Genomic DNA, 19,597 nt, shown 5'->3' with positions numbered 1-19,597 from the left:
GGTTAGCATTATTATCAGCAATTTAATGTCACTAGATGATAATCCATGGATAATAACAGAATAAAATACCTGTTATCAACTTGGCTGTGGGATCTAGAAATGCCGGCTGGTCTTTTTTATCCTGTCAAATCTAAGCCCTCTGTACCACAACTAACATTTTTGCATTAAATGGCCCTGAGTATCAGTGATATTTATTCACCCCCTAACCTAGCCTTACTCTGAAGCATGTGTTTACCTTTCTACCTGGGAGTATTCCTTTTAAATGCTACAACCTGTATGATTAGTTTTAGCACAGGCTAAACTGCCGCAGTAGATGAGGGTCTCCAGGAGAAACACCCTCTCCTTCCCTGCTCTCTGCATCCCATCCATTCTGGAGGAGACTAAGAGATTGAAGACATATTGCACTCATTTTGGTGATAGCTGCTATAAATGTTAAGTGGCCTGTGAGGCTGGTAATATCCTGCAGAAAGCAGCCATGATAATAAGTCATGACAAAAGTACTAGAAATGCCTCACAGCTTGTCAGCTAATGTGTCTTTGCTGAGGAAATAAGCACAAGGAGCAGAAAACTCACTTCCAGTCTGGTCACTCTCACATAACTTTCTTTCACTGACTAGGAGGTAGTTGAAGGTGCAATTAGATCTTGTGATTGTTTGGCTCCCTGTCTCCGGGCATGGTACTACCCTCTGCAGTCCACTGAAGTGCAGCCTAGGAATTCAGTGGTGGGACATTCCCATCCCCACTTTGCAGAAAAAATACCATCTGTCACCCCTGCTCAGGATGCTGCCATCACTTCTGCTTCCCAGCCAGGGAGGGGCTTGTCCCTCCCCGAGGTCTCCACTCCTGCTTTCCCCAGCAGTGCTGTGATGTAATGGACTGACACCTGGAAGAGCTTGTTTTCCTGGACTGGCTCTGTCTCCTGGTTCTCCCCTAATAAAATGACTTGTTGGTTTAAGATGGTGTCTCTCAAGTTTTCTTCCAACTTTAGGAAATTAGATTTGTTTTTCAACTTGATCTGTATCTCTGAGAGTTTGACCAGTTTCTCAATCAAATGCAAGACCAAACGTTATGACATTTTTCTTCCTTCTGTGGGATGTAGATAAAACTTTTTCCAAACATCTAGCTACTTTTAGGAGTAGAATTTTAATCATTCACTCACACATCATTAAGGATACAAAAATGGGCAGGAGTTGTGAAAGATGTGGCCACTAAATACTTGACGAAGACCTTCAGCTGGTAAAAATGGCATTTCTCCAGCTGTACAGAGAGTGCTGCAGCTGTAGAGCAGCTGAGCAACCAACCCTTGTGGTGCCTGGGCCACAGGGACCTGGCACAGTGTGTGTCACAGTGGCTGGAGAGTGCCTGTGGGTCACAGTGACAAGCTGGAAAGGCAGGCAGTAGAGGCATCCTCAGCCACACCAGCCTGGAGTCAAGACAAACCCAGGTTCACCCTGTTTGAAGGAATGCCGGGAACTACTCCTAACACAGAAAAATGGGTGCACCTTTATGCACTTTGCAACATCAGGCCGACAAACATGATAAAACTGCAAGAGGACAGACTAACTCTAAAAAGACTACCAGGTGCTTCCCTGTTGCTGAGCTGTGTTACTTGAGGAGGTGCCCTATGGTTGCAGTGATGGGATCTCTGAAGTAGCTCATCACAGTTTCACATGTTACTGAACAAGGGTTTTGGTTTAGCATGTGTAACTACTTCTGCCTCCTGCTCCCAGATGGTATCTCATGATACCTAAATCTAAGAGCCAAATAAGAATTCAGATTAATTAATTATTAATTAATAGTTAAAGATAAAATATATATTTTTCCATTTTTTTGAGATAAAAACTAATATAAAACAGTCTCACCTTCAGAAGTAAGACTGGCTCTAGTATAGCACCCAGCAGTAGTTTAGGCTTACAGACATAAAGTCCCAGCTGTACTGAAAGGAGAAAGTGATGCTGGCAACTGTTTGACTATCAGTCAGGAAAAGCAATCCCCTCCAGGCCAATGTGGGTACGATGGTGAAGAGAGTATCTTTGCAGTGATGATATTAATAGCTCATTTGCAAATTTCTACCCAAATCTATTCACTTCAAAAGCTCAGCTTGGGGACCAAGAGAGATATTTTTCAACAAAACATTAGTCTCAATTAACTAAATGTAACCAAGATAAATGAGCTGAAAAATCAGCAGCAGATAAAACTGGTGAGGCCATTAAATCTATAAAGGGAAGATGCTGAAACTTGGAAGGCGCACGAATACAATCCTGCAAGTATTCCAAGGCAGGGTCAGAAAGGGATAATGAGGCCCTGCCAGGCCGGAGATGCTGAGAGGCCAGACGGTATTGACACAGACAGTCAAACAACAGTGCAGCCCACAGCAAACACTGTGCACTAAGGTGGGAAAGAATTTTAATGAGCAATTTCAGTCTCATACATGCTATGAAAAAAGGACTTGGCATTGTTCCCAATGACAGTGCCCTCCAGATTAGAAACTAAATCACAGCATCCTCAGGGGAGGATGAAAAGAGATAGCAATAGAGTATCTTTCTTTTTTCCTTTGATCCTGATATACTAACAGTAACATGTGTTTATAAGGGCTACATGGGAGTAAAAAGAGCAAGCTGAAGAATACAAATAAAATAAAATAAAGGAATGTAGTAGAATAGAACAGATCAACAATAAAGTAATTTTAGCTGATTTTAAGGCATTACCCCAAAGTTTTATGAACACTTACAGCAGGCCATGCACTCTTAGGTAAAGAGTAACTTATTTAGTAAATAGGGCTCCTTTAGAAAACTATTTTGTTCCTCAGTTCTCTCAGAGGAGGCAGATGTACAGAAGCAAGTAATAACTTGTGGGATGACAGGTTCTGCCCTCAAAAACACCATGGAGGAACCGGCATGTACATTGGAGGCAAAAGGAACAAAACTCTCTTTAAGGCATCAGGAGGCATCAAAAAGCTCAGCTGCCGCCTGCAAAATATCTGCAATATGTTATCAGCCCAGGGTAAATGAGTCAGATGCTTCCCCCAGGAGCCATTACACCCCAGGCGGGCTGGGAGCGGGCCCGGCAGATGGCTGCTGGGGAAGCCTTTCTGCCCAGAAAACTGGGAATGAGAAGTGCGTGCCCCCGAGCGCAGCCGATCTCCCAATGACTGACTCGCGGCTGCTCCGTCCCCAGGCCCCTGTGCCGGGAGCGCTCCCACCCCGGGCGGTGCCAGCATCAGAGCTGTCTTTGCTCTGCCGAGCAGAGCACGGGCTGCCACGGTCTTCCCGGCTTTGACCCGCTTTAGGCTACGAAAGTATGATGTGGGAAGTCGGCAAAGCTCCTGAAAAAGCCTACTATCGCCATCGAATGAGAAATGTGCACCTTATTTCCCCAGCTCTGCACCACAATGTGCCACGTAAGCCCTCCAAGAGAGCAACATTTCTAGTTTCATGAGCGATTGTGCTACCACGCTATTGTGGGCTCGGCCCCCTTGTGAGAGCAATTCCCCAGCCAAGCTGCGGAGCCAGGGAAGGCCAGTTTGCTTCATCTGTTACTGCCACGGCTTGTTAAAAGGACAGATCCTCTCCCTGCTGCGCCGTTCATTTCCATTTGACCCTGTTCATTATTTCTAACCAGCTTTTTATAAATGAGTGTCCTGCAAGAAACCTCGAAACCGAACGTAATGGAGACCTAGGCATGTACAGTGCTCATATCCAGACAAAGAAATTCCCGTTAAACTGCAGATGTCTCTGTGTGGCACTGAATGTGCAACCTCGCTGCTGTTCACGTGGCTTCAAACACAGGTCTTCAGCAACCCTGAGCCAGCGCATGCAGCAAGGATCATCTTGAGTGTCACTTGGCATTGAACAGGCACATTCATCCTTTCAAACTTTCCTATTGAAATAATCAGCAACTGGAACACTTGAAAGCAACTAAGTCTTTGAAAGAAAAGCTATGCAAGTTCTTTGTTCCCCCACAAACTTGGGATTACTGATATTTTTCTACCTATTTGGAGAGGTTATCATCATTTTTGAAAACATAAGGTAAATCTTTTAGAGAAAAGGGTTTCAACTATTTAGAGGTTTTATTTTTCCTCAGGTAGAGCCAAAAACCTTCAGTGTTTTCTACATCAGTGTCTTCCCTTAGGTTTTTCACTTAAAAATCAAAACGATCAAATTTTGCCTTGGTAGATTATTTCTATTATTTATTTGTGCATTTTCCTGTAAACAAGAGTGACTGCTTAATGGAAAGTTGTCTCCGGTGTTTCTCAAAGTAGAAAGTAGCTGCTGTCCCAGAGGCAGCAATAATTGCTTGAATGGCAATGAATAATTGCCTGGTAACAGCCAGTGCAGGGCTTTGCTTTTCACCGGGAACCTGTTCCCTACACAGAGACTAATTAGCTACTGCCGAAAGGAAAATGAAAATTGCAGAGCTGCTGTCCACTCTTACTCTCAGTGTTTTGCAAGGTGTTTCCTGACACCTCCCAGTCTCAGACCAGCCATAGCCTGAGTCCAAAGTCCTCCTTAGCATTTTTGGCCACCTGCTCTATACCCTTCCTCTGTGAAAGGATTTAAAACCACACAGCAGTTTTCCTTTCTCTAGAGCAAAACAAAACCTTCAATCCTCAGCTAGCATGGATGGACTCTTCCAGCTGGGCAAGGGGTTTTTGGTTAATCAGCAAGTGGTGGGGCTGAATTGCTGGGGAGGCACTAAGCCATCACTTTGGTCACTGTACTTCTAGCAAAATGTAAGGGAGAAGTGGATGGGACAGACAGACACATAGCTCCACTTTGTACTTTGTGGGCCAAGCCCCCAGCTCTCCTCACTAAGGGCTGTCATGCCAGGTTGACTTTGTCTCTGAGACTTTAGGAAATCAAGAGTTTAGATCAAATCTCTCTCTGCTGGGTTCTAATACAGTGCTTTCTGGGAGAAATAAAGGCCCAGCTCTAAGAGCTACATAGATACACAAATGCTCAGAGAAGTTATTAGGAGGAAATTTCAGGAATAACTTATCTGTGGTGACATAATTAAATACTATATTATAATGTGCATAAATAGGAAAATTGAGCTAAGGCTGCCTTGGAAGATATGACTTGGTTATTTCTTAGTAACTGAATGTTTGACTTTGGAAGTGTAGCACTTCTTTACCCAAGCTTTCACGTGGCATATCAGTAGAGAACTTCAGTAGCTTCAGTCACAGGCTTGACAAGTATCTCCAGTGACCATGTCCCTTGTTGTCTTTCAGCTTCATTACACACAGCAAGCATGAGGGAGATGGAAAGAGTGAATGAGAATTGTAATTGCTTTGGAAAGCATGATGTTCTGTTCATGTTCACGTTTGGACAGAGTCACTTCTTGGAGTAGCTCTTTTACCCTGTGTAAAACAATAATGAAAAGGTTAAGAGGGAATGTAATGGATAATTGTTTTAAAGGTAATAAATATATAATTGATTTCAAGCCTGCATTTTGCAGTAATCCAATCTTCCTCCCACTGGACTCCACTTTCGAGATTCACTTGAAATGAATCAGGTTGCAGAGTTTCCACAAAGTAAAATCCAGCACTTAAATAAACTCTTTATTCTGAAATTCCAGGGTTGTCTTCAAAGATGCATAGTACTATTACTTCATTATACAGATGTAGATGCTAATGTTACATAGAGTCAGCCAGATAGTCAGGTGATGAAAAAAACCAGAATATTTCACAGCCTGCTTAAATAAATGAACTTCAGTGAAGCTACAGATTGTGTTTCCAATGGATAACTTATAATTTTGATTATTTACAAGGGAAGTTCAGATTCTTCTTGGAATCCATTTTTAAACACTGTTTGAAAACTGTATTTCAAATTTTTTTCAAAAATCAAGTATTACTTTCTCTATATGCACTGTTAGTATACCTCTTATTGCCTTCCCTAAATCCCCAAATTAGCCTAAGGGCTCTTGGTAGTGCAGGTGAACTACTCACTGCAGGGAAGGACAGTGGTCGAGGCAGCTGTGGTACTGCAGCAAGGGGAGAGGGTGAAGGAGGCCAGGATGGGATGGGGCAGCCAGCACCAGTAGTTCTGCACTTACCCTGCACGAACCCACCTGCTCCCCACAGCAGGGCAGCAAAATTCCCCAATTTCTGCACTTGGGAGGATGCATTAGTACTGCTGCAGCAACAACCACACAGGTGGAACTTGGCCTCTCCTGGACCTCAAACTCAGGCTTGGCATCTGCAGATTTGCAAAAATCTTTCATGAGTTCGGACTGAATCTTCCCAGTTTTCTCTAAAAGTGTCTGGCAAACACAGAAAGTGCATTTACAGCTTGTATCTTCCAACACAGCCTCCAAGCTACTGTATGTTTGGTCTGCTTCCCATCAGGGCACCCATACCTGCAGTTTGGTTTTAGGGATCTTCCCAGTCCTCTAATGCACTCTCATTCCCCTGGGACAGGTTGTCTATGTCAACAGGCATTTGCTTTGCATCCTTATTCTGGGTCCTAGTTCACAGCTGAACATTGTTTAAACTTCTTGTGGCATAGAAGCACCTGGACTCTTTTCTAGGGCACGATGAAGATTTCTAGCAGTTACTTTATACTGATGGTTTTATCTCACAGCAATGAATTACTTCTCTTCTGTCTGATAATTCAGTGTGTTGAAATTATGTATTAAAAGACTCAGCAAACTGAAAATTAGCAGTGATTTTCTTTCCTTTTTTTTTTTAATAATAAAATCAACCAGCGTTTCCAAAAATACTCTTCCTTTTCATGTGTCAATCACAAGCCAGAAACTGCTCTTGAATTATCGCTGCTTGTAGGAAACTGCCTTAACTTTACAGATACCAGAACAAAGTGCTTATTTTTGTTATCATGAAAGAAAAACTCACACGTCCTTCAGCCTGCCTATATTTCAAAGCCCATCAGAAGCAGAGCAGCAGGTGTAGCAGTTTCTCACATTCAGCTGGAAACAGTGATGATGAATTGCATATATGCCCCCAGATCTCTGCCCCTCCTCCAAAAGCCAATCTCTCAGATTAGGCTGAACACAAACAGGGCTGCACAGGACCACCTGCTCTCCCTTGTGCTACATAATATGTTCTCTAAGCCCAGATGTGCCTGGAAATGTAGTGAATCCAAGTTCAGAGGAGGCAACTAAGGGCAGTGGGGTATAATGGAGTGGGCTGCAGAAAAAGATAATTTATTTTCCAGTTGATAGACTGCTGAGAGTCTCTTTCCAAAATGTATCTCTTGCCTGTTTAGTAAATGCTACTGTACACCATGCAACAACATTTCTGCCATCAGCTTACAGCAGAGACTGGTTTTCTTAGGGGAGTTTGGGCAGCAGCAGCTGCTACAGAGCAGGAGCTCACAGTGTGACTAGAAAGTCTTTTTTCCTGTGCACCTTCATCTCTTCCTTCTGTATGAAATCCTACTTGTACAGGTTCCTGAGTGATTTAATCAAGGGGCTGGTTAGTTCATGGGATACATTTTTCCACCTTTTGTCTATATCTAGTTCACACTTTGTAGCTTTGGAGACCTGGCACTAACATAATTTCTCACTGTAACTTTCACTATATGCCAAAATGGATAAATCTCATTCCAAATATGGTTCTCAGACCTGACATTTCAAGGACAGCTAAACTGCCAACCATTTTATGTTTGCATCTTAATTTATTAAAAAAAACACAAATAAAACAATCAACAAATAACAAACCCAACCAACCACAAACTCCCCCCAAATTAAAATGGATGGAACCAATGTATACTTGCAGTCCAGCTTAAATTGTCCAGGTAGTCCCTTTTGTCCAATGTCCTTCTGCTTGCTTAACCACCTGGTAGCAGAAATGAGATGAAAAGATTGGCAACAAGAAATATGGTGCTGGTAGGAAGGAGACTATTATGAAAAACATGAGAGACAAGGAAACACAGCTTCTCCAGTTTGGTCTGAGGAGCTGCAGAGCACGTCCCAGATGGCACACTAGACACTCCCAGAACAAGGTGATTTCTTTAATCAGAGGGATCTGAAGGCAGCTGAGAGTCTGCCATATATGAAACATACTGTGCTTATGGAGACAGCTGCTGGCTTTGGCTCTGACAGCAAGGGGGAACCTCTGCCAGGGCCTAGCAGCCCCAGTGCCTGCTGTGATTTAGAAACAAAGTTATTTTCACCTGGGTGCCTGTGTAAAGTGCAAAGCCTCTCGGGCCCTTAGTCCCTACCCCAACCCCAGATACTCACATTGGGGCTGGGAATGTTGTTCTCACCCCTCCAGCCCCGCTGCCAAGCTGGGCACCTGCGTGGCAGTGCAAAGGGCTGGCTGGTCACTGCAGCTCTCCAGGGCCACACCACCATCCCAGTGTGGACACTGGAGACAACAGAACCACATGCCAAGTGCGCCTTGGGGGTTTATATGATTCACTTGATTTCATGGAGTGAAACAAGAGCAGAGTGGTAAAAGGTATCAAGAGGCACTTTTGACCAGAGGCTGATCAGAGAAGCATATTTCAGATGGGCCAGAGGGAGCTGACGAGATGAGGATCAGTGCAGGAAAAATGTGGAAAAGGAAAAGAGAGTGGGGGAGAGAAGAGAAAAGCATATGAGGTGATTTCTCTTACTTTTTATTGGTGTTGCAGACTTTATATTTGATAAGAAAAGCATTTCAGTCATGTCAAAATACCCCAGTACTTCAGTACAAGTCCTCATAGTTGCAGAGATGCCATCTTCTACGTCTCTGATTTCTCCCTCAGGTTTTATAGATTCCATGTCAGTGTTTGTCCCCAGTTCCCAAGACAGTCTTCCCAGCTCAGCACATTCAGTTCTGCCTGTTTTTACTTTTCTTATCTTACACGGTTTCAGTTTACAGACTCTCAGAGCTCAGTGACAGCCTTCTCAGTGACAGTGAGCCAAGGTCAGGCAACAGTGCTGCACAAAACCAGCCAAAGGCCAAGGCCAGCTGGGGCCCTGGGCTGTGGCCCACGCTGTGTTCCTGAGCGTGAGAGCATGATATTCTGTGCACACAATAAACTGAAATATGTATACAGTCTGTATGCATGTACATTATATATACATTATATATATAATGTATATATATACATTAAATATATATATATCTATTTATGTGCATATACATAAATTCTTTCACATTTTCTGTCTCTCAAAACACACAGTAAACTGAACAACATGTCTTGGGAACCTTCGCAGTCAGGACAAAGTCATACAGCTTCAGATAAACAGACTGCTAAACTATAAATGCCCATCCCATGTTAAATACAATTTCTGAGGTTTAAATAAAATTTTCAATGCTTTCTTATTCCTTTAGATCAGAATTATTGCCGGACAAAAAGTAGAATCACCCCTCTCAGCTCCCCCTAGAAAGCTGTTTCCCTGCTACCTAGCCTCCCTGCAGCAAGAATTTACAAAAATCTCTGAAGAAAACCACAGCTCTGCTTTTGTAGTAAGATTTTAAGGCTAGAAATAGCCTGCTTTAGTCATGGCCATGTTTAAAAGAACTGTTTAAGGTGTCAGAATTTCAGTCTTGGGCATCAATTCACAGACATTTGGCAGAATTGTGTCCAGTTTCTCACTATTCACTGGATCTGACTTTTGCTACCACTTTCCTCCCATTTATTACTTTCTACATATCAAAGTCTGATTTTAAAAATAGCTCTTAATTTTTGTGTCATTCCTTCATGAATCTGAGTAGGAAAAAAACCCCAACATCCCCTAATCAATTTGAAATGTTGCAAAAATCACCACTTTCAAGCTTTCTGGGAAAGATATCAACTTATCAAATATCTGCATGCTCATACATATGCACCTCTTCTCCTCTTAGGTCAAGTTATAATAACAAACTAATGTCTCCTGGTTTTCCGATCCACTGAAAATTGTTGCATACATACACTTTTCCTTTTGTTCAGAACTCATGGCAGTTTGTAAAATCCTGCTGTCAGAATTAGAGTGATAACACAGTGTCACAACACAAAATGACAACACAGTTCATAGAACTCAAGTCTGAACATTTCAGAGGATACCTGAGGCCAAAAGGGAAATAAAACTCTCGATTTGCAGTCCAAGTATCAGCCTGGAAGAAACCCAATTAAATTAATTACAAAATGCTTATTACAAGAATATTTTTTCTAAATTTTATGATTCTGGTATTTCAAGTTGAAATATAGAGTTAAATTTATCCAACAAAGACTGATTTTAAATTATTCCATGAAAAGGCTTAGAGAATTAAAAAATAGTTATGCTAAAATGACTTTATGACAATGGGTGACGGTGAAGAATTTGAGTGCATTATAGAGACATCTGCTTTGCAAACCAAAAAAAATTACCAAGGTGGTCTCAATGACACTCCAAATGTTGCTTAATTCTTCTGTCTAACCTCTAAAACCAGATCTACAAACAGCATCGTCACTAACATCATCTATTACAGCTATCAAAAAAAAAAAACATAGTAAGGCAGCATACAGGAGGGAATTTAGGAACACAGGACTGGATAATTGTTTCTGGGGAATTGGAGACAAATGTATCATATAATTGATTTCATAAGTTGATCAAAATACATCCTAAATTAAAGTGACAGGAAACTCATAGGGGAGATAGAAGGGACACTGGAGGTTAAAGAGACCAATTTTTGTCTTTTTCGTGCTTACCCACACAGCCACAGCAGCCATAAGGCACAATAACTCATCAGTTGCTCAGCTGCACAATTACTTTTAAGCTGTTTCATTTATATGTAATTTGATTTATGAAACAGATCATGCATTAATACAAGGAAAAAAAAATCTCATCACTGAAGATGATTCTTCTGCTGCCCCGGAACTCACGAAAGAGCCACCACTTTGGGAGGTGGGAGACTCACTCTTCACCCCAAGGCTTAGCACAAGTAGCTAAGTGCTCACAGAAGGCAAATGTTATTTTGGACAGTTTTAAAAAGAAAAGTAATTTATATTTCTTCATTTCCCCCGTCAGCTGTCAGCTGTGCCTTGCAGAAATGAGTAACAATTTGTGGTATTAGGCACTACAGAGATCTTAGTAGTTTGTGAAGTAGTTTTCAACTGGCTTTTATACAGCATTGGAAAGTTCACTTTTCACTTGGTATCTTCTGGCTCAGCTTTGCCACTCTGCATTTGAACAGGGGTTGACTGGGTATTAGGTTTGATTTGCCTTTAGTAAAGTAATTCCCGTGTCAGGCCAAAGTACCACAGTGAATAACTGTGTCTGTTTTGCATTCAGATGCCTCTGAGAAGGAAGGTACCTGTACTTATAACTATTTCTTTTTACAACAATATAAATGCATAAGAAAGTAAGAGCTTTACCATCAGTGATCCAGGAGCACAAGGAACAGAGACTCTGGCAATTCAGGTGCTGCGCAATTTGAAAATGTAACATCTTTTTGTAAAGGAAATGAGGACTGTTTTTCAGTAATCATCAATGTATCTTCAGCACCTAATATAAATTCAGAGAATTCTTTTGATAATAGATGAAGTGAAATCATATAATTTGGAAGTGTATGAAATATTTAAGTATCTGATGATTTTCTAAAATGTGTAGTTCTAGATTTCTGAGACCGAGGAAGTGAGAGAGAGAGAAAGAGATTATGTTACTAACTTGGGGAAGCAAACCCCCATATTGCATAATGGCCCGTTGTATCCCACCAATTAGAAACCCTTATAAAAGGGTTTACTTTAAAAATGTAACTTATTTTCAATGGACAGACCTGGTTGTCTATTGAAGGTAAACAACTCATTTCCTTTTGAGTACAATTATTCCAGAAAAGTCTTTCATCAAAAAACATAATCCACAGTGATAAATCACTTAGAGCAATAAAATCACTTGCATGAACAAACACAGCTTCTGTCAGTAATTGTGCTTCCTTGCCCTAGGCACAAGTTTGTTACATATGGGAAGCGATAATACTTGTGGTTACAGTTCCCAGTATCATTTTCCTTTCCCAGTTCACACTTACTCATACCTATGCCTACCCAGCAGCAGTTACATAAGATGCAATTCCCAACATTTATAATCCACCTCTTGCAAACAATAAACCGCATCAAATTAGCCCCTGACGTGCTTTGTACTAACAAAGTAATTTGCAGATCCATCATAAAGTATCAGGACTATTATTTGTCTGCAGTCAGTACGGACTTTTTTTCTGACAGTGTTACCTGCAAGCTCTTGGTTATATGAACTCTTAGTTGCTGTCATATAACTCAGGCAAAAGGACAAATTCAGTGCAATCTCCTTCCCGCATTTCTGAGAGCTGGAGTACATGTCCATCTGATCCAACATCATGAGATGTCCCAGAAACAACATCAGCAATGCTCAAGACCACTGATTTCTACTGGTGGTGTCCATTGCACCCTACACATTATGGCTTTTTGGGGGACCCTGAACCCTGCCATTACCTTGACTGACCTGTTCCCTTGTTTAGCTGTGTATAGTTCTGTTTACAGACTATCCTTCACTACAAGTCCTTTATACATGGCAGTCATCAAAGCAGAGAATGTTCCTTTACTCAGTACATTTGTTTTCCCTATTTTTAAACCTCCTCCCTCGGACAGGCTCGTTGCTCTTCTCAGAGGAACCTTGTCCCCATCTACTCACCTAATGCTATATCTAACTACTACAAAGAAAATTCAATGTGTAACTTGAAAGGTAACAGCCACAAATTATTTACTTCCTCATCAACACTTCCTAATTATTATGTATAACTTTCTTTGTCCAGCCATTTCCACACCCTTGAAATAGACATTTTCACCACATTTCTTTAAAATTTGCAGTATATAGGAGATGTTCAGGCCCTCAAATTTTACTGGTAGTCACCATGAGACAATAATAACTCAGGTTTGTCTCTGCAGTCCTTGTGCCAGATTCATCCAGCAGGTAAGTTCTACCTGCCCAATCATTCTGAAAATCGGGTTTTTTGACTGACAGTTGTTTTCAGTGAACAAGAATTCATATTCCGCTTTTCATAGCCATCTTTGAGAAATGAGAGAGGTATAACAGCATGTTAGGAAAAAGAATATCTGCTTAATGTCAAAGTAGTACCCTGTCTCTCAGCAAAGACTGTCATTAGTGTCAGCAGTGGATGTAGCTGCTACTCCAACCTCTCAGCTGTGTTAAATGATAGGAAGCAAAACCAGAGGGCTCTGGCATCAGTGGGGGGCAGCACATGGAGCAGAAGGATTAACAGGAAATGTACACATGCATTAGAAAAGACACCACAGAATTTTTGCTACCACAAAACAATAAGGCAAACAAATAAATAAACAACTACTCTATCATATTCCTTTCTGTTGACTTGAAATAGACTTGAAAAAAAAAAATGCACAGTTTACACTGGATTCCAGTTTAAGCATAAACTTAAGGTTATAGCTTTTTTTCCAAACAAAATGCAACTAGGGCACTAGCTAAAAGGGAAACAGAAATGATTACTTAGCTCAGGTCTGATCTTACAGAGTCAGCGAAAGAAGCAAAAGTAAGATCAGGACCTTACCCATGGGAGAGAAAAGCATAATATGCATGTCTCTGTTATATAAAACCTAGTCCACTTGTATTGGTTTAGCAGGTTGTATTATACTCCCTTCATGCTTGTATAAAATGAATAATGAGCAATGTATTCTTTTTATACATATATATAGCATGCAAAGATTACAGGAAAGTGAAAAAGATATAAAGCCTGAAAGAAAGCAGGGCTGCCTGTGGGCTCAGTGACCGACCTGGATGACAGGCATCTGAAAATACGCTTCTTGGTCATTGTAACGTTAAGCTATGAAAAATCCTCCCCTGTGAATACTGTTATGTGCTCTTCTTTAACCCAGCATTCACTAAAAGCTGCATCATAACCAAAACCCCAAACACTGGGGTTTTGCATCGTGATATTATTTGTGCTCTTGATTTAAATAATTGATTTTTTTATTATTTTATATTCTTTTATTAAAGCAAAATTGATTCCGGATTTACCATTGGAAAGTGTCCATAGTAGCATATAATGCCATGAATTAATATGCTGTTTTGCTGACCTGGAACCATCACATATTTCTGGGTACTCCACATATCAATCAGTATTAAACTAATTATCATTAATGTTTCTGACTTACTGTTAATTGCATTTTATAAAAATTAAAACATAAAAATCTCATATAACATTACAAATGCTTATGACTGCCTTTCACTTAGAGCTCTTCAAAAACTGCAAGAAATTACCATGTCTTGTAAACTCCTGTTAGGAATGCCACCTTGTGGATAAAAGCTGTATGGACCAACGATTCCAGGTAAACTTCACTAAAATTTTTACTTGCAAAAAAATATCCGTTTTGCAGAAATGAGCTATTCACGTGTGACCTTTCAGAACTGTGAAGAATTCTTTTATTAACTATTCTGGTTAAAAATGACTGTGAATATGGCTTTCCTGTCCTCATCTGTATTAAATGCTAATTAATTATGCAGGGAGCACCAGTTTCATTAGAGATGGGATGCATTTATTAGCATTTTAAACAGAATCAGATTGCCACATGTACTTAGTAAAAAAGTCCACTAAATGCTTACTCTATTTAGATATAATTTAGTGAATTATTCTAAAATTTATAGAAAATACATTTTTCTCATAATATGTTGCTAGAGCAGAACCCTATGAGCACACTTTAACTTCTCTAAGCTTTATGGGGCATCTTTGGTTGGTATAGAAAAGGTTGAGTTTAACTACAAATAAGGAAACACTGGATTTTTCATTTTGTCTTATATAGATCCTGTTATGAGCTGAAAATGAATTGAAAATAGCCATTGTATTGCAACTTGCTTGTGAAAGCACAGAGAAATGTCAGGTAAACAAGAATGGAAAGAAGGGGTCCAAGAGCATCTAATAAACCTTAAAAGATCTCTAACTTTTAAAAGCTTGGAAAAATAAATAATAGTTAGCTACATTCAATAAAGCTGACATTTACACAGGCACTTTCCTTCTGTGTCTGTTCCCCTCATTTTCATAATGAAAGTATATATAGCCCAAACCATCACAGGACTTATTGTATAATGAAATTTAAAACTAATGAGCCATATCCTAATAGCCATGAGTCAAGTCAGAGTGTGCATTAGTAGACCATTTGCAATTCTCTAGAGACAGAAAGAACAAGGCTAAACGTATCCAGTAGCCTATTTAGCACACAACTTGTTCTGTGTACTGATCACACTACAGCAGAACTGAAACGAGTTCACAATCTCTGGCTCTCAAACCTCTGTGAAATTCTGTCAGCAGACAAGTTACTCCTGGGGCAGCCAAATATGACTTGTGATTATTTGCTTTGACCTGTTGTGTAACATGGATCTGACTTGTCTGAATTGGTCCTCTTTCTCTCAAATCACATTTTTTCATGAAATCATCTGACATGTCCAGACAGGGAAATCTTTACCATTCTGTTATGTACCTTTATCCCTTCTTGTAACACGTCCAACTTCTACTTAGAATTGCTGGATCACTCTTTCACTGCTAGATGGAACAGTTCCTTATTGTATTTTTTTTTCTCCAAAGATGGTTTGTCTAGGCTAATTCTTTCACTAAACTAAGTAAATTCTGTTTGTTGAGACTCTCATGCCAGTGCTTTTTTTTAATCCTTTTATTGCTCTCACAGCCTTTTCTGTCCCAACTTCCCAGCGCTACTGAAAATTATGACTCCTGGAATTGGGCATAGCATTCTTTCAAAAGGTTACACCAGAGTCAAATAGTCAACAATATTACTTCCCTGACAGTATTCCCATTTCTAAACCTCAGGATCTCACCAGCCCTTTTGGCTGCAAGGCATGCTCAAAATTCATGTTCAGTTGAGAATGCACATTGTCTCCACACACTGTTCAAAGTCAGCATTTCCTACCACAAATTGTTCTACTTGCTAAGTATGTTCTCAAACCTCCACGCTTGTAGAAACTCAGGTTCATTTTAGGCCACAGTGAAATGCAAGTTGCAATTCATCTTACTCTCTTTGAGCAGTTCCTTAGTATTTAAGTTTTGTGGCATCTGTAGATTTTTTACTTTTACTTTATTTCCTCCTATGTTCTTAACAAACTCATGGTCAAGAGCCAAATCCTGTGTGAACTCACATAACAAATCTGTTCAATCTTTCCTTTCCAGTTTGACTCAATTATTGTCATGATGAATTTTACATTTTTGGGTGATACTCTGCATGTTTCCCAGTTCTGATAAGCATGCTGAGTACACTTATAATTCCTGTGGGAAAACACAGTAACATTTAAATCCTCCTTAAGCTGCTAATACATGTTCAGAATCAACTGGCCATTCACTTTAATTCACTGACATTAACTACTCATCGCTGTTTCAACTATTCAAGTGATTTTTAAGCCCATGATCCTGAAATAATATTCCAATTGAATGAAGGTTGGTCCACAATTGTTAAGACAACCAGCTCATGTCTCTACTGAACTAAGTGTGAATAAGAAAGATTAAACAGTCAGAGATTTCCTTTTCCATACTAATTCCTCAAAATACAGTAGGCTTTCCATGCAGCACCAGGCAAGTCCGTGTGCAACATAAACAGAGTGTTTAGACATTTGCTATTTTGGATGTGGGATTCTTTTCTATACATACTTTCCTTCCAGAATGATGCAAATTATCTCATTAACCATCTCAGTCTGAGTAAAGTGAATCACAAGATTATCAGCTACTATACATCTAGCTTTCAAGGAAACACAGGATGGAACACATCTTTCAAGAGTTAAGAATATCAAACTCTAAACCCCACTTCTTTTAGTGGATTTTCTTTATATCAGATTGATAAGGATTTACAAACATATTTACAAAGAAAGTGCTAGAGTGTGGATCCTCCAGTTTTATTTGGAAAAAAATATGGTGGATACAAATAAGTAATGCATATTTCAGGAATGCCAAACATGATATACTTAATAGCATACTTGAAGAGCAAAGTTGACAGCACAAAAAACAAGAATCTTCCCTGCAGAGTTCCACCAGCTAAAATATTCCATTGCCTCAAAAACATAAATAGCAATTATTTTTGAATTGTAAGATACTAAGAAAACAGAATTATCTTCTCAAGTTGTCCCTATGTGCTCTATTCACCCTTTACCTCACATCACTCTTTGTCACCCTGAGAAGGGCTGTAACTAAAGGCAAGTAATGAGCAGCTGGTACATGTATAAGCAAAACAGTATTTTACACATAAACATTCCTGTAATAATAAGTGTAAGTATAGACATTACGTTTGTCCTTACATTTGTTACATTCATCCTTAAGGTTTTTCATGTAGTAGCAAGTGTTCAGCAAACATTTATCTATACATATGAGTAACAGCTTAACTAAAGCTATGCTTTTACTCCAGGTCAACAAAGCTAATGGAAACGTGTATCTAGTGGCAATGTGTATCTATGCACACTCACACTCTCTGTCAACCCGGCTTTTATTGATTGAGACTGAAACATCCTATCACTAGACAAACAGGAGCAAACTGTGTATTCAGCAAGCCTAAATGGCTTAAGGAATCCTCCTAACCAGCACCATATAAATTTGCCCTTGTGTATCATTGGCACACCATTTTTGCCTTAAGAAGTTAATAGAAAATACTGTATGACAGCATTCGCTGTGCACAACGTCTGCACACTGAACACACAAGGCAAAAAAGGTCACTTGTGTCCACTCTTTAATGTCGTTTGAATATTTCATAATACTGACAGTGGGGGAGAAAAAAAGACAGTAACAGCAGCACAATGTTTGTCGAATCACAGTATATTGTTAACACTAAGAAAATCCAGGCTGGGAAGACAGGAGGGTTGCTTCCCTCTCTATCCTATGTCCCCACAGCCAGCTATACTGAGTACGCTGGAAATTTTTTCTCTTCTATTTCCCCAGGCCCAGCAGAACAAGGCAAGCCAGGAGATTGTACATCACAGCTGCCAGAACACAGCATCAGCACCAGGTCACAAATACTGTGCATATCCAGGATCACAACACTACTGCAGCATTTTATAATGCCCATTACAAGGATCCACAAGCAGATGTAGCGCACAAAAATAGTTCACTGAAATTAATTATTTGTTGAAAATGAGCAAATACTGTAATGTAAAAGCGTTTAGACATTCTGAGAAATGTATTAATATCTTATGTGCTCTTTAACCACTGCCTTAAAAGACCTTAAGTCCACATTGAAAACCCTTAACTAGGTACAACTGCTCATTTTTTTACTTATTCAATTTGTATCAACTGCTATAATGGCTCATGCAATAGGAAAACAGCAACTGGAAGTTTTACTAATACTTTCTACTTCAAGCTTGAGTTACTGCCATAAACTTTGAAATATGATTGAGTCATGCCAAAATAAATCCCCTGCTAGTTTAGTTCTGACTGGTTTATCTAACAGTGAGTTATCTCAGGGTAGGATGTTGGCTTCTAGTCTAATCTTAGAACCTCAGCTTTCTCTTTCAGGTACTTTCTATGAAAACAAGCTCTTCCTTGAAGACATTTTTTTTAAGTATTGTAACTGTATGACAAATTGACCCGTGATGTCAAATGGCATTAAGCCCCATGGAACCAGTTACTGCAGGATCTCCACTGAGTTCTGAAGCTAAAACCAATTCCTGTTCCAGTAATTCAGCCCAGGCAGTTGGCTATTTGGGTTTGGATTTGTTTGGGTTTTTTAAGATTTAGAATTCTGGTCTTGTACTGAGCACATCTAGAGAAAGCATTAAATTTTTTTTCTACTTGGAACTACTGTAAGAATCAGACTGAAACACACAGAAATACAAGGTGGATGTGCCTTATCACCGACACAAGCAATGCTTCTTTTTTGGCAATATGCTTATGCAATTCTTTCTTACAGAACTTGGATTTTTTTTTAAAAATTACATATTTATGGTCTTTCCCGTGTTGTGTCTGGAAAATGACAATTCCCCTGCCACATGAGGAAACTGAATGAGTCAGGTCTTTTCAACCTGGAGGAGGTTCAGGGGGCACCTCAGCAGCTTTCCAGTACTTCAGTGGTGGCTAGAAAGAGGACAGAGGCTCTCTCTCACAAGGAGACACATGGAGACAAAGGGGAAGTTGCACCAGGAGAAGGTTCATCTTGATATAAGAAAAAAATTTTTCCCAGTGAGGACACTCAATCAGTGGAACAACCTCCACAGGGCTGTGGAAGAGCCCTATCGCAGGAGGTTTTTAAGACGTGCCTGGGCAGGGTGCTAGATAATCTCATCTAGGCTCCCTTTCCCACAAAAGGTTGGACTGGGTGATGTTTTGAGGTCCCTTCCCACTTGGGATGCTCACAATTCTGTGAAAACAAAAACTTATTTTTCAAAGTTACTGCAGAAATAGTGAACGAGGATTGAGCAGAGAAAAGAACTACAAAGTTCTAAAAAGGTATCCAAGAATGGCATTACTTAGAAAGCTATTGTGTTACACCTACGGTATCAGCAACATTTAATTAACTGTATAATGCAGCTATTGTGGCAAAGTGCTTGGGTCTTTTACCTTAGGCTGGAAGAAATTGTTTAAATGACAATTCTTTAAAATAGTTTACTAGGTGGTGTCTTCTTCACCTCTGATGTGGCAAGAAGGTGCCTCTAATGTGGCAAGAAGGCACACAGAGGAAGCTGTCAGATATGATAGCAAAGTCCCA

At 40.0% G+C, this 19,597-nt stretch overlaps 1 long non-coding RNA gene across 1 annotated transcript; it reads right to left on the bottom strand.

Moving 5' to 3' along the window:
• Positions 1–4,171: 4,171 nt before the first annotated feature.
• On the bottom strand, positions 4,172–9,984 carry LOC135402514 (uncharacterized). The gene is made up of 2 exons (XR_010425146.1): positions 6,054–9,984; positions 4,172–5,358 (listed from the first exon to the last, which is right to left on the bottom strand). It is a non-coding gene; the product is annotated as an uncharacterized LOC135402514 (long non-coding RNA).
• Positions 9,985–19,597: the final 9,613 nt, after the last annotated feature.

The sequence above is a fragment of the Pseudopipra pipra genome, chromosome 1 (genome assembly GCF_036250125.1).
Source record: "Pseudopipra pipra isolate bDixPip1 chromosome 1, bDixPip1.hap1, whole genome shotgun sequence".
In the NCBI taxonomy this organism is placed as follows: Eukaryota; Metazoa; Chordata; class Aves; order Passeriformes; family Pipridae; genus Pseudopipra; species Pseudopipra pipra.
Note: the sequence above shows the minus strand (reverse complement) of the source record. Positions and strands in the feature narration are given on the sequence as shown.